At 29.8% G+C, this 2186-nt stretch overlaps 1 protein-coding gene across 1 annotated transcript in view; it reads left to right on the plus strand.

The window, feature by feature from the left end:
• Positions 1 to 2186, plus strand: part of LOC106478396 (tyrosine-protein phosphatase Lar-like) — a 298391-nt gene that overhangs the window by 243485 nt on the left and 52720 nt on the right. The window lies entirely within an intron of this gene.

Genomic DNA, 2186 nt, shown 5'->3' on the forward strand with positions numbered 1-2186 from the left:
AGTTTAACATGACAGCAAATGTACAACGTTTCGACAAGGTTTTGTCATCATCACCTGTATTAAATTTATTTTTGACTTTTTTTTTTGCTGGGTATCAGTGGACCTGTATATCATATTTTAATATGAAAGCAACGTAGTATTTCATTTTACAAAATCTACTTGTCTTTGATGTTTTCAAATGAATTGTTAACCTAAAAATGTCAGTTAGGCTGCTGTAACAAAAGATCCTAATTAGTAAATTGCATATATGGGGTATTCAAGTACACTAACGTCTGACAGATAAGTTTAAAAGTACCTGGAAAATCCAGATTTACTAAATTTAATGCAGAGAACAATTTAAAACCTGGACAGCAGTGAACAAATAAACATTTGTATAAGTCTTAACACTTACTAGTGTGCCAGCAGCTCTGTTGTGGCTTTGACTGTTGGTGCTGAGATAAGTCTTTCCTATATACCTTGACACAGAACAAAGACAAAGAGAACAATGTATGGAATTCTGACGTACCAACAAAATTCATACAAAATGTTAAAAGTATGTTATACCTGAATCCAATACTACTTATGTCACTAACTGTTCTAAATAACAATTAGTTGGGAGAAAATCCCTAACTTGTATCAATTTGTACAAGTGTCTGTACCACCCCTTCAGATTGACTTGACTTTTCTCAGAGTGGTCAGACATATGGCCAAAGTGATATGAGTTTCTTGTCATTGACATATACAAGCTGTACCTGAGTAAAAGAATTAGTACATGTTCAAGGTATTTTTACATTTTGTTAACAAGAATATTATACTACATGCAGAGCACCTGCATGAAATTTTAGAAACATTTACCTAAGTAGATCCGACTAAAGATATATTCTAAACCAGTTATGAAAGAGCAAAATTCATAAGTATTAATTTCAAGTACTACATGTGCAAGTCATGACTTATTAACACTCTCACCAAAAGAGAATATTTGTCAGTAATATCACAAAAGAACATCACATCATACTTTAAAATAATCATTTAATCCAAAGCCAATAAATGTAATATACTTGTAAAGAACTTAGTCACATGTTTTACAAGTTTCATTTCCTTCACACACACATTACAGGTTTATATGCATCCAAATGAAGAATGAGTAAAAAGGAGGTAAATAAATTATAAATCAAGGCTAGATTATGCATCATGAGACAGCAAGGAATAGGTCTATGTCTGTAAAATGTTTATCATAAGTTTTCATTACTGACTATCAGTGTTAAATAAATCCAACATGATATGATTTATTTTAACAATAAAAGAGATGTATATCTCTTGATTTTTTGTAATGTAAAATTTTTATCAGCAAATCATTAGCTTAGATGCAATAAAAAGAGTAGAGAAAGAGCAATCTTGAAGTGTTTTTTTTAGAAAATGTATTGGTGTATTTGTGATCAGATCTGGTTAAGTAATCTGTATGGCTTTATCATACCTGTCTAATGCTTCTAAAAATTGCTAATAAAAAATGTAAGCCAAATTTCTAGTGGTTTTTAAAAATTCTAAATAAAAATATATTATGATTGTATCATATTGAAATTTCCCTTGACCCATTTTTTGGGTCCACGTAGATGAGTATATGGTGCAAATTAACAGACTAGATTTGGTACTCAGTTTTGACATTACATATTAGATTACGTGTGACTCATTTCCTAGCAATGTTTTTCACCTAACTTGGTTCTTACTAGGTGAGATTCAGAGTTTTAATTTAATGTCTAGTTAATCAAAGTCAGGATCTCGATTATGTCAGACTCTCAATTTTGGCAAGTATTTAGTTTTGCTCTATTTATATCTTTGTGCCATATACTCAATTCTCTAATAAATATTTCACATTTTTCATGATTACAAAATTTAAAATCATGGTAAGTAAACATATTAAAAACAGAAAAGGCATAGACAGAATCTGTTTATTTCATTACACAGAATGACTTCTTTTGCTGTATTATGTCTAACATTTTATTTGGTGTCCAAATATAATTTTTCTAAAGCATTACTTTGAGCTGCCTATATTGAGTGTGTTTTCCTTCATTATATGGCACCCTAAATCTCAAACCTGTATATTTTACCTTCATGTGTAATCAGGTAGACATATTTATCATTGTTTTTAATTACTTACTTTGAAATGTTTGTAACTATAATACATTTGTAATCATCAAAGACTTGAAATA

This window comes from Limulus polyphemus, unplaced genomic scaffold, assembly GCF_000517525.1.
Source record: "Limulus polyphemus unplaced genomic scaffold, Limulus_polyphemus-2.1.2 Scaffold208, whole genome shotgun sequence".
Classification (NCBI taxonomy): domain Eukaryota; kingdom Metazoa; phylum Arthropoda; class Merostomata; order Xiphosura; family Limulidae; genus Limulus; species Limulus polyphemus.